Source organism: Alexandromys fortis, unplaced genomic scaffold (genome assembly GCF_014885135.2).
Source record: "Alexandromys fortis isolate MF-2015 unplaced genomic scaffold, M_Fortis_MF-2015_v1.1 scaffold_55, whole genome shotgun sequence".
Taxonomy (NCBI): Eukaryota; Metazoa; Chordata; class Mammalia; order Rodentia; family Cricetidae; genus Alexandromys; species Alexandromys fortis.
The window spans coordinates 9,234,724-9,247,914 of record NW_026067936.1 but is presented as its reverse complement, the minus strand read 5'-3'; the positions used below and the strand labels follow the sequence as shown (position 1 = coordinate 9,247,914).

General features: G+C 47.4%; 1 long non-coding RNA gene across 2 annotated transcripts; it reads left to right on the top strand.

Moving 5' to 3' along the window:
* The first annotated feature begins 772 nt into the window (after positions 1–772).
* On the top strand, positions 773–12,175 carry LOC126504404 (uncharacterized). 2 transcript variants are annotated; one of them, XR_007592580.1, is made up of 3 exons: positions 773–1,295; positions 6,398–6,487; positions 11,404–12,175. It is a non-coding gene; the product is annotated as an uncharacterized lncRNA (long non-coding RNA). The 2 variants fall into 2 exon arrangements; XR_007592581.1 differs by lacking the exon at positions 11,404–12,175 and adding an exon at positions 9,383–9,567.
* The last annotated feature ends 1,016 nt before the right edge of the window (positions 12,176–13,191 follow it).

Genomic DNA, 13,191 nt, shown 5'->3' with positions numbered 1-13,191 from the left:
TCCGCGACCCCAGATCGTCAATTGCTCTCCCATCACTGACGACATGGAAACTCTCCTGCCTTGGTTAGTACCCTTGACCCTTCAACAGTCTCGCCACCCCCTGCTCCTGGTAACACTCGTCCCCCCACTGCAGACTCTTATTCTTGGTCCCCTTGGCAATAGCAAAGTTTTGGGGGCTCCACAAGGATAGACTTCCACTGGCACTGTTCTGTCCAGTTCTGGGAGCTTTCTGGGGGCCTTGGGGGAAAGTCTGTGTTTACTTCTCAGTGTCTCCATGAGAACCAGCCTGCTGCAGGACAGTATCCAGGCAGCAGAATGTGCAGCAGGCAGGCCTGCCCCAGAGCCACTCCAACCCTGCCATTTGATTGGACAATGGAGACGGACAAAGGACCAGTTCGGTTGGGTCACATCGTGAAATCTCAGGAACAGGCTGCTGGCTCCTCAGTGAACAGATCTGCTGCTCTACCACATTGTCTAAAAGAAAGTGCCCATTACAAGCGCAAAAGTCACCAAGCTGGTGATGACAGTAATGGATGATTGCGTCTTTTCAAAGGGTGAAAAGGAGCCAAGGAGAGGCTTGTGTGAAGGCATGTCTTCAGTGTATAATTAACTGCCGGCTTCTTTGGGTTTGCTCCGATAATGAACTTGGCAAAGAGCTGCAGAGCAAGATAGCCAGCGGCAGGGCCGGAGGAGCAGCGGAGGTCATCCGGAAAGCTGCTGGGGTGGGGGTCCTGGGCGGGCTCTGTGACTCTGTCACCCGGAGAAGTCCTACTCCACCACATTCAGACAACGTGGCAGTCGCTGCAGGCACTGATCAAGGAAGCAGAGACCTGCCCTGGCTGCTCTTGAGTCCCCACATTCCTGCCCGTGAGCACCCAGGCGAGGAGTCCAGGGCCATGCTGGCACCAGATGTCCCCACTCTCCCCCGGGCTGGGGAACGGGTTGCAAGCTCCCCTGAGAAATGAACAGTGCAACCTGGGCCAGCCTCTCTTCCCAGAACTGGAGGCCGCTTAAGAAAAGGGAGCTTGTAGGCTTTGTCACAAAAGCTTACACTTTTTAGCTAAAAGGAGCCCCTAGAGATGAGCTAATCCACTCTATTTTAAAATGAGACCAGAGAGGAGACATGACAAACCGGAGATCACACAGAGAGCAGATGACGGAATTCTCAGGTGTTCTCCCCCGGAAGCCTCTGAGAAACACATTTGGCTGGCCATACCTCCTGAGCCTTGAGTCTCCACAGAAGAGGATAGAATCCCCTCAGAGCTCCATGAAAACCTGGGTTGCTTACCAGACAGGTATGTGAATTCCTAACAAGAGGTGAGTCAAGCCTATAGTGACCTTTCTCTATCCATCAAAGTATGGGAGTCAATAACTAATCAATTTTCAAGACACAGGAGCATCATTTTCCTGAAACATAATCTAAACAGCGGGCTCAGGACTGGGGCTGTACCTCGGTGTAAGGGACTTGCTTACCTAGCATTCATGAAACCTTGGGTTCCATCCCCAGCCAGCACGCGTGCACGTACGTGCACGCATGCGCACATGCACACACATACGCACACACACAAACAGCTTTAATTTAGTTTAATTTAAAAGCAGTTTCAGATGCAGCGACTAGTTTACAACACTGGTGGCCCCTCGTCAAAACACAGGTCATACAGAGCACGACAGGGTGAACGCCTTAGCAAGTCCTTTCCACTCAAGCGCCGGCATGAGATTTTAAAACTGTAAGTCAACACAATCCAAGAATTGTGAGCGCTCGAGAAGAAGAGGAGACTAGAGATGGCTTTCCGGAGCCAGGGGTGGGGGAGGGGAGTAAGTAAAGCACCTACGGCCAAGCCTGATGATCTGAGTTTGGTCCCTGTCCTTCCACCAGGTGGGAGGACAGAAGTGGCTCCAACAAGATGTACACACACACACACACACACACACACACACAATCAAGCAATCAAGTAAGCAAGCAATTTTACTGCATAATGTAATGTAATAATGTAATCCACTGCTCTGGCCTACCTTGGAGTTCCAGCCTTACCTGTGCTGCACAGTTCCTGGGGCTGCAGTGTAAAAAAATCCAATGGGACTGAGGAGCCTTCCTCGGGGTCCTTGCAGCCTCTGCTATCACAGGGCCTCGCCTCTACCATCTCTTCCACTCCCGGCCACCAATCAGCTTTTTGGCTGCCCCTCAGTCTTGCACCCCTGCTCATCTCAACCTCCTCTGCCCCCTCTACAACACATACTGCCCTCTGCCTGCAGTGGTAATGGGGTTATTTTTTTTTTAATATTTATTTATTTATCATGTAAACAATATTCTGTCTGTGTGTGTATGCCTGCAGGCCAGCAGAGGGCACCAGACCCCATTACAGCTGGTTGTGAGCCACCATGTGGTTGCTGGGAATTGAACTCAGGACCTTTGGAAGAGCAGGCAATGCTCTTAACCTCTGAGCCATCTCTCCAGCCCGGTAATGGGGTTATTGAGGCTAGCTAGAGACGGGCTGGAGGGAAGAGGATTCTGTATACACAAAGACAGGGAGAAATTAAGGGCAGGACACGATAGCAGTCATCATGATGTAAGGCAAAGAGGAGTTGGAATCTTGCACTTTTGAGTCAGAATTCCACGTGACATTTTGAAAGCTGACCAGGGATAAATTAGAGAGTACATTTGCCCTGTACACATGAGGTTACACTATCTGCAAGAGAGAACTGTTTTGAGTGTTAGATGACAGCTATAAGGACCTAGGCAGTGTCTAGAATGCAATTAATACACCACACACACACTTATACACACATACATACACTAACATACACACACACTCACACATACACATACATAATACAAAATGTGCACACAGTCATAATAACTCCTACACACATGCAAACACATTACACATATACACACACTCATATACACACATACAATCACATCACACGCATGCACACACATACACCACACACAAATCTAAACACAAGCACACACACAAGCACCACATAAACATACCACATACTCATACACACATACATGTATACACTAACACACACACACACACACTGACTCTTTAGTAACAGAAAGTGAAGTTTTGAGAGATTCTGATGTTTTACAATATGCGAAAGCCAAAGGTACTTGTAGAGAGAGTAATTTGAAAATTATTCTCGTTTCTCATAGACTAGTGATGTAAGGAAAGCAGGCTCCACTTGGCAATGGTAGTGCAAGAAGCAGCATCCTCAGTCACAATATAGGACTTTGGGATGTCCCCACCAGTGGCTGTGCTTGGGGTTCCAGTCTGGAGCATATCCACTAGACCCTGCTGCCCTTGCAGATAGCAAACACCAACAGGCACAACCCAAATCCCAAGCTCCAGCTCCGCCATCCCTCCTTCCCGCACATCTAACTCTCTCTTTTCCTCTGGAGATGAGATGTTGGCTCATTATATCTATTTTTAATAAAAAGGCAAATTTAAGCTTTCCTCTGTAGTTTCAAGTAAATTCTTCTAGGACACAGACTCACTGGGGATCTAGTTACAAATGACTTTTAGTAGCATACATTAATGAATTTAACCAAAGATAGAAAATCACCGGTATTCTGATTTTCTTTTTCTTTTTTTTTTTTACTCCAGAGCACTATAAATCCAACTTGTCTTTTCTTTTTAACTACATTTGCCATAAAACCACTTATTTTACCGAGGCTGTGACACACACACACACACACACACACATACACACCGCTGTTTCACCTGCTGATTAATAAAGCAATTAGCAGTGGCTCTGAAGCTCTCAGCACAGAGACTGGCCTTCAGATATCTCTGTTGCACTAATGGGTTCTCGGAGGTGATGTGGCACACGGATGACTGCCTGCTGGGGCCTGCGGAATACATTTCCTAATGTACATCGTCAAGATGAATTGATAAATTACGTCAGTCTGGGTTAGTCATCACACAGAAAATATCGTTAGAGAAGAAAAGGGGATGAAAGGATGCGGGCAGGCGTAATTTGTTTTTCATCATTGATTTATGCTATAGAACTATTCTTGTAGTCAATTACCAAAGCAGAAAATGTCAGGAAAGAAAATAAAACTTCTAGAAAAGCAGCGCCTATTACAAAGAGCTATGTGGTAAACAGACAAGAACGACAGCTCTTTTGAAAGCAACACCCCATGAAGCCGACTAGAACTCGTATTTCGGTCTGTATGCAGTGTCCTTGGGGCTATGCCAAATACAGAATTGGACCCATGGCCCTGTTACCTCCTTCCCCCTAAAACGTTATTTCCTTACCATATCTTTGAGGAAAACTCAGGGGTGTGGGTCACAATGAGGGTGGGCTAAGAAGAAAGAAACCATGGTCCGTGGGGTGTTGGGGGTTGGCTCCTTTGGGGATACCAAGAAGCTGAGTTCATTCACAAAGGAGAACTCAAGCCCTTGTGGTTGAAAAAAAAAAAATAAGCTCATATCTATGCATAGAAATTGCTAAAAACAAAAACCAGACCATTTTGTTTTTTTAGGTCTTGCCTTGGAAATCTGTTAAACGAATTTGATGCTCAGGACAGGATACAGATTTCCTTACCAGTCTTACAATATCTGATCTCATTGCCCTTCCATAACCCACCCAGTCATTCCGTGAGCATCTTTGTTCCATCAGGGGCAAAGATTCCTGTTTAGGGAGGCTGAAGCACATTAGAGATTCCAGTCTGGGCTCCAGAGTTAGAAAAACATGCCCATGTCACTACTTATTAGCTAAGTGATTTCCATTAAATTACTTTTGAAGCCAGGTTGGTCATACCTACCTCAAAGAGCTGTTGTTGGAACAACAGGAAGTAATGGCCACCAAGGAGCTAAGGATGATGTCTTCTGCTTGACTGTCGGCTCTTGGAAGCCGTCGCTGCTGTTGAGACTGTCCCTCCGCTGTAATAAACTTTGAACTGCTTCTCTGGTGCCGAGAATGAAAACATGCTCTCTCTCTCCCTCCCTCTCTCCTTCTCTCTCTCTTTCTCCCTCTCTCTTCCCTCCTCCTCTTCCTTCCTACCTCCCCCACCCGGAATTCATAACACATATCTAAAAGTCTCTTTTTTTGCATATCTAAGAAAATAGGCACTAGATAGAGATTGAATAAGACACCAATATAAATCAATCCATCTGCCCACCCAACCCAGAAAAATCCCATTTGAAACACTGTCTGCTTTTTATCCCTCTGTCCCTCCTCCCCTCTTTTCCCCATCCCTCTGTTTTCTCTTCTTCTCACTCTATCTTGTCACCTTCCTCCCCCGCCACCTGCCAAATCTTTGAACTCTTCTGTCGCCCTAATATTTGTCTCTTTTCAAAATTCTTATGTTGAAATTCTGACCCTCAGAGAAATGGTATTAGGAAGTGGTCTTCAGACAGCGATTGCGTCAAAAGGGCAGAATTCCCACAGAAGGGATTAGAAACCCAAGAGGGATCTTGCAGGGGTTTGAATAAGAACCTTACAGGCTCATATATTTGAATGCTTAGTCACCAGGAAGCCAGAACTACTTGGGAGGGATTAGGAGGTGTGGCCCTGTTGGAGGAAGTGAGCAAGTGTGTCACTGGGGGTGAGCTTTGAAGTTCCAAAAGCCAAAACCAGGCCCAGTGTTTCTCTCTTCCTGCTGCCTGAGGATCCTGACGTAGAACTGTCAGCTACTTCTCCAAAACATGTCTGCCTGTGTGTCACATACTCCCTGACATGATGATAATGGACTAAACCTCTGAAACTGTAAGCCAGCCCCCAATTAAATGCTTTCTGTGATCATGTTTCTTCACAGCAATGAAACACTGATTAAGGCAGCCGTCTTCCTTACATATGAAGATATAGCAAAAGGCACTTTCTATACACCAGAAAATTAGCCCTTGATCTTGGGCTCCAGGAGTGAGGAATCAATTTCTATAGCTTATGAGCCACACAGTCGATAGCATTCTGTTAGAGCAGACCAGGGGTGTGTGTGTGTGTATGCTAAAACAGGCAGAGAGAGAGAGAGAGAGAGAGAGAGAGAGAGAGAGAGAGAGAGAGAGAGAGAGAGAGAGAGAGAGAGAGAGAGAGNAGAGAGAGAGAGAGAGAGAGAGAGAGAGAGAGAGAGAGAGAGAGAGAGAGAGAGAGAGAGAGAGAGAGACAGAGAGACAGAGAGAGAGAGAGAGACAGAGAGACAGAGAGAGAGACAGAGAGAGACAGAGAGACAGAGAGACAGAGACGGAGAGAGAGAGAGAACAGCAAATCACACAGTTCTGAACAATCCCGGCCACCCTTTGGTGGTTTGAAAGAAAATGACCCCCAAAGGAAGCAGCACTATTAGGAGGTGTGGCCTTGTTAGAGGAAGAACATCACCATTATGGGTATGCTTTGAGGTCTCTTTTGCTCAAGCTTCCCTCAGTTTGATAGCCTTCTTGTTGCCTTCAAGATGTAGGACTCTCAGCTACTCCTCCAGCACCACATCTGCCTGCACACCACCATGCTCCCCATCATGATGATGGACAGAACCTCTGAAATGGTAAGTGAGCCCCCTCAATTAAACGCTTTCTTTTTAAGAGTTGCCATGGTCATGGTGTCTCTTCACAGCAATAAAAACCCAAAGACACACCCCTCAGGAGCCAATCAAAAGGACACAGGAGTCAAAAGAAAAGTGAATCTAATCTATGAACTCTGATTCCCCAGAGCTTGGAGAAGCATCAAGATACTGTTTAGCTTTTGTCTTCAGGAGGAGGAGGTCTGTGTCCTTCGCCAGGTGAGCCCAGAAAGGACAGAGTGCTCCACCACACAGAGCAGGCGGTATAGGTGTCGTATCAGAGACTAGCTGATAGCCTATCCTCTACGGAGCTGGCTTCACCTGCATCTCACATCTCATAGAGACAAGGTTGAGAACTCATCTATTGGGAATCTCCACTCCAGCCTCTCTTTCTCTCTCTCTCCCATTGTAAACCCTGCCCTTCTTAGAATGCCTGCCAAGTGGCAGCTTCTCCTCTGGAAATGCTCAAGACCATAGCTATAGAGTACTTAAGCTCTGGTCCCTAGAGCTGCTGCCACGTGATCCCCCCCCCCCGCCCCGGCGCCCACAGATCACCCTGGGGTGCTCTGCTCATTAAACCTGGACTTTTAATTCGGCCTGATCCGACTTACTGCATCAGGAGAGAAACCCACTACCAGGGATCCAAAAGTACTTATCATCATCCCTTAGTCATTGTTGTACCAGATGCACCTGCACCTTCTCCTGGTGCTCAAGATGCTCTGGGAGGATGCTTCAAATGAGGTCACTTGGCATCTGCTTCATCGTGCACACTTGGGATGCAGATGAACCTGCCTTTGTTTTCTTTTCTTCCAAAAAGTCCTACAGTCAATCAAACCCTAACCCAACCAGATCTTCATTTATCCCTCGTTCCCCAGACTCTAAAATGGTATCTGTTGTTTAATTACAAATTACACTGACTGGATTATTATGTGTTCTATGTATGCCTGAACTCATTACCCTGTGTCCTAACAATATTCATGATTCTTAGATGCCAATTCAAATTCCTTTTTAGACAATAGAATGGCAGGCAGGGATTCTCATATGCAAAGCTTGACCTCATGCATTTACTGTTCTTACACACACACACACACACACACACACACACACACACACATGCAGGCACGCACGCACACACAAGCTTCTTTCCCAGCCTAGCCAGAAGAGAATCACGTGTTACTGCCCAGAGTCGGAAATACCAGCTATTTCCACTAATATCAGCAGCTAAGCAAACATTCCCCTGCCTCCCAGAAGGAGGCTGAATCTTTCCTACCCTCCCCTTCCTTTAAAAGGCAAAAGCAGCCCCTTCCGGAATATTCTCTGTCTAAGCCTCACTGAATTCTAGAATACCCCAGAGGCAAGAATTCACCCCCTCCCTCCCCTTTGGGTCCACAGCTGCCGTGACCATTAATCACTCTGCTGTCAGCCTCTCCCACAGAGGGCATCCCGTGGTGCGTAGTGTACGCTGGAGGAGCCAACAGTGCAGAGACTACCCAATACTCCCTGCCCTATCATCAGGGTTCTAAAAAGCCACCGAGGCCAATGCCAGTGGCTCTATCAACAGTAAACATCTAGCCAGCATCTTCCCACTCTGGCCTTAACGGTGGGGGTGGCACTCCAAGGACCCCACTTCCCGGACCCAGCATGGCTCTCACCTCACTCACTCTTTCTGAGCCTCTGCTCCCTTCCTCTCCATCTACCGGCGTTAACTGGGCAAAGGTTGATGGTAACTCCTGGGAAATTCATTGCAAATGCCAGATCTGAAAGCTGTAGTCAGACTAATATAAATACTGTTTTCTGAGATATGTGGCTTTCTGCCCATCTCCTCCATCCTGAGGCCATCCCTGCTCCTAACTCTTCGGTTCTCATAATCTCATTCTGACCTCAGTCTCTCTGGGAAACCTAACCCTAGATTCATAAGGGGATCAAATCCCTAAAACCCCTACCATGTCACCATACCTACACATATTACACACACACACACACACACACACCTAAGCACACAGACCACAAGCACATCAAACATGCACCACAAGCCATACCCACTCATGCCACACATAATATATATACCACAAATATAACACACCCATCCCATACACCGCACATAGATATCGCAGATGTACCAAGCGCATCACACGCTACCTACTGCACACACAAACACAGATATCATACACACATAGTAAACACCATACACACAAGAAAACTCTTGCTTCTGGTTCTTTTCCCAGATTCAAGTCAAATGCTTATTGTCTTGTTTAGGGTTTCTATTGCTGTGAAGAGAAACCATGACCACAGTAACTCTTATGAAGAAAAACATTTAATTGCCGCTGGCTTACAGTTCAGAGGTTTAGTCCACTATCACCATGCAAGAAACATGGCAGAGGGTAGGCAGACATGGTACTGGAGGGGAGCTGAGCGTTTCCACCTGGATCCTCAGGTAGCAGGACTGACTTGAGAGCCTGAAACCTCAAAGCCCACCCTGTAATGGCACACCTCCCAACAAGACCACACCTGCTCCAGCAAGGCCACACCTCCTAACAGTGCCACTCCTTATGGGGACTGTTTTTTGTTCAAAGCACCATAGTTATCATCCTTCTGCAGCTTTCACTGATATTCTACTGCGATGAATCTCCTTATCTTTGCCCCCACTGTACTTCCTTCATAACTAGAATTCTCTAGCCAGCTTCTGAGCTCCCCAAGATATATTCAAAAATTATTCACTCTAACACTTCACTTAAGGCCAATGCCCCAGTACAACCTGCTTTCAATTCTATGGGAACTACCACCCAATGTATTAAGTCACAATCCCTTAAAGACAGCATTCTCCTGGTGTGAGAATTAATTCTCACACCTTTATTTTAATTTCAATTTATATTACTATAGGTTTTTGCTTCTCTAAAGGATGAAGGAACTCCACCCGGTGTGTCAGATGTCAATGAAGGTGACAGCCAAGACTTTCTCTGCATCAGGACAGTGTGAAAGGGGAATCAGGGGTCTTGACTGTCTTTTCTACTCACAAGCTTTGTGACCTTGAAAATGTTACTTCTCTAAGCCTTAGTTTTTTCACATTAAAAAAGTAAAAGCATTGCATTCTTGCTCTCAGAGCTGCTCAGTCCCTAATCTTCTAGCCCTAACCTTATCAAAGAGCAGGACATTAGGGATCAAGATAGATGATGCACACCTGGAATCCCAGCAACTTGAGAAGTAGAGACACGAAGATTCTCTATTTGAGGCTAACCTGGGCAGGTCAAAGAAACCCTGCCTCCAGCTAAACATTCGGAGGCAGTGGGAGTGGAGATGCGGCTCAGAGGCTGAGGACTTTTCTGCTGTGTGCAGGGCCCTGGTGTGGTCAAAGCAAACATGCACTGTCTTCATTGTGTGGACAGTGGAAGGCCGCAGCAAACTCAAGACGCAGTCTCAGGGTGAGACAGCAACCAGAGAATGCTCCGAGGATAGGAGGCTGAGTCCCCAGAGTCCTCAAGATGTCACAGTCCCCATTAGAGCATCGCCGCCCTTCTCAGCAGCCCGTTGGCCAACCTCAAAGTTTTCGTACACGCATAGCTCGCTGTCCTTACGGAATTTGGTGCTGGAGCATCACTCTATTTTGTACACAGCATCCAAGGTTTTCAAAAGAACTTAATTACGAGGAATTCCATAGAGACATAATCCAGAGGAAACACGGGCCTGCCTGCATTGCATAATGAGGAGACAGCCAACTGGCCGAGATAGAGGCTGTGGGTGGACACACCTCACACTGGTGCTGGAAATCAGCACCTCCTGCCCCTCCCCAACGTGCCCTCTCCTCCACAGCAGGAACTCTGCCCCAGCTGATTCTTTGCTCAGTTGCCCTCTAACTTCCACATCGTCTTGGGCACCTGTCAGGCCTGTATGTAGGCTATGTTTTCCTACGTGCCCTGGTCTTAAACTGCCAACTGCCAGGCTCCTAATCCCAATGCTATCAAAATAGATGGCCTTAGGGCTGTGTTAGCTATGCCCCTGCTGGTTCCTAAATTTCCTCCAGGCTGCTCACCCCGGCCTTTTTACACACAGGAAATGCTGCAGTATATTGTGCAAAAAAAAAAAAAAATCCATTCCCTGTTGTGGGGATGGAAAACTTCTCGCTCTGCCCCCATAGAGGAACAACCAGCAGGGCTGTGTTTGGCCTTGTGCAGCTCAAAGTCAGAAATGGATCCTGGCTGGATCCACTTTCGGTCTCAGCTTCCTCTTCATCAAAACAAAATGAGAGAGAGAGAGAGAGAGAGAGAGAGAGAGAGAGAGAGAGAGAGAGAGAGAGAGAGAGAGAGAGAGAGAGAGAGAGAGAGANAGAGAGAGAGAGAGAGAGAGAGAGAGAGAGAGAGAGAGAGAGACAGAGAGAGACAGAGAGAGAGAGAGACAGAGAGAGAGAGACAGAGACAGAGAGAGAGACAGAGAGAGAGTGCTGGGCCCGATGCCTCTGCTCCACGATGGCTCCATGCCTCAAGTACCTGGTGCCTGTTTTATTAATGAGTCCTCCTGGAAGCTTGAACCCCTCATCCACAGGAATGGGTAAAGAAGTGACAATCATGCTCTTTCGTTTTAAAATAATAATAATACCGAAGCCCCAGAACCTAGACATTTGTCCACCACGGTGTCTGGGAGAAAATATAACCTGGTAGAAATTCAATTGCCTAGTAAGTAAAGGACAATGAATATTAGTGTCACCTGGTAGTGGCCGCAGATGGTTCCAGTTTACCACTCTGAGTCCAGGAGGTCAGATGGGAGGGATGAGGGATATGAGAGTCATTGCAGAGGGATACATCTCAGGAATCTCCAAGGATAGGTACCACGCTTGCTTGCACTTGGGTGTGGAAGATCATCTGAGTTCAAAAGAGATGGCGTAATTCTCTTTCCTGTAATGCCTGCAGGTGGCTTCTGTCCCCACCCTGCGCTCTGGTGATATGAGATCTCAAGAGCGGTTACGAGTTCATTTCAATCAACCAATAGTGGACAGCATCTGCAGTGTCCCCAGCACCAGAGCTACGAAAATGATGGTGACCGGCCATGCTTTCCCCTAAGGCGCCTGTCTGCAGTGGGAAAAAAGATCCCAAACAAGAAAGGTTAGGTTTAGTGAACCACAAGGGGAGTCTGGAGTCATGCTCTCTCACCAATAAAGGAAAACAAAACTTCCCAAACTGTGGGGGAACACAGGAAGAAACAGCCAGGTAATAAAACCTGTGTCGAAGACCAGGACATGTTCCAGGTTTTGATCGAAGAGGAAGACGGTTGAGAGGACTGTGGATTAAAAGCCTTATTTGACAGTGGTCCTTAAACCATGATTGGAAAAAAGATGGAAGAAGGTGACCTGGAGTCACCACAAAGTCTCTGTCTCACTGGGCGGTGGTGACACGTGCCTTTAAACCCAGGAGGTCAAGTGCAGGAGGCAGAGGCAGGCAGATCTCTGTGAGTTCGAGGCTAGTCTGGTCTACAGAGCTAGTTCCAGGACAGGTTCCAAAGCTACACAGAGAAACCCTGTCTCGAAAATAAATAAACAAAAGACTCTGTCTCAAATCGTGACATGGAGGCAGAGAGCTCTGTGTCACACAGAGCTTAGGAGTTCTGGACCTGGTGAGGAAGGTCAAACCGAACTATTTCAATGTCTCTCGCGATCCATTTATAAATGTTTTTAATTCTTCTTCACAGCACTGTATTTTTATAGCCTCATAATAACTCTGTAAGGGGGGAATTGAGAGGGAAGGGGGAAGGAAAAGGAGTGGGGGGGTGGAGTGACCAGAGAAGAGGAGAAGGGGGGAGGGGAGGGGAGAGGAGAGCCTGGAGCTCAGAGACATTAGATAAATGGGCTACAGATACATTCCCAAAGAGGTCAGTGCACTTGACCTGGTGGCATAGACCGTATAATCTCACCTACTTTGGGGAGGCCAAGATTGAAGGATTGAAAATTGGAGCCAGCCTGGGCTACAGAGTAAGTACAGGACCAACCCAGGCCTTTTAGTGAAAACTTAGCTCAACATACAAAGAACACGTCTCAGTAGCAGTGTGCTTTCTTAGGGTCACCAAGACCCTGGATCTGATCCCCATCACCTCTGAAGCCTAAGAGGCCAGCGTGGGGCTTCCAGTTCAGGCACCATCAGCACGGGCCACGTTGTCTTGGAAACAGAATGTGGGAGATCTGAGAAGAAGTAAGAGGACTCATGCTGACCCCCCCCCATGCCCCGGGAGATGGGGAACAAACAGATGCCAAGGGGAATCTGGAAAGACCGCCATCCAGTGCTGTGACCTGCTTCAAAGGGCTGAGCTACTACTAGGCCAGGGGAGTCTCCCTCTGAAGCCAGGTCCCCAGCATACCTAGAAGGGGAAGCTCTCAGGGATGCTTCAATAGTGGGAACAACCAAAGGAAACGTGTACAAGGAATCCTAACCTCCAAGATCCTGTAGGCCCTGGAAAAGATTTTCGTTGGAGGCTGCTGAATTCCATAAGAAAATTTCCAACCTTCCTGTTCTGGGGGGACCCTGGAGTCTCCACAGCAGCAGATGGGACACGGTGCTCTTTCGATGTACCCTCCTCTACTCTATCCCCACAGTCATACTGTTGCTCAGAAAGCTGCCCCAACCCATTGTCTCCTGGGTCACAGAATAGCACTTTTCTGCCCACAAAGAAACGTGATTTACTGGCTGCTTTCTCTTTAATCCGCAAGG